Raw genomic sequence first — 382 nt, 5'->3', positions numbered from 1 at the left:
ATTTCAATGTTCAAAAGAGCTCTTCCACCACCAACAAGAGCGCTTTTGAAATCGTTACTGGGCAGCAGCCGCTCCTTCCTCACACTCTTGACACCCCACAAAGTGTGAGATCCCCTCTTACTCGAAGTTTCTACCAGGAGTGGAAGAAGAATGTTGATATCGTTAGAAGTTGCCTGGAGACAGCTCAGAAGCGGATGAAGAAGTATGCAGATCAGAATCGCCGCTTCATTGAGTTCAATGCGGGAGACCTGGTGCTGGTGAAGGTCCCGAATCCGAAATTGTCAAAGTCATCAAGGTGGAGAGATCCTCGGTTGATGCAGAAATATGTTGGTCCTTTGCCTGTCCTTAGGCGTAATGGGACGGTGGCGTACAAGGTGGAGTT

This window comes from Sesamum indicum, linkage group LG6 (genome assembly GCF_000512975.1).
Source record: "Sesamum indicum cultivar Zhongzhi No. 13 linkage group LG6, S_indicum_v1.0, whole genome shotgun sequence".
Taxonomy (NCBI): Eukaryota; Viridiplantae; Streptophyta; class Magnoliopsida; order Lamiales; family Pedaliaceae; genus Sesamum; species Sesamum indicum.
The sequence above is the reverse complement of the archived record's forward strand: the minus strand, read 5'-3'. Positions refer to the sequence as shown.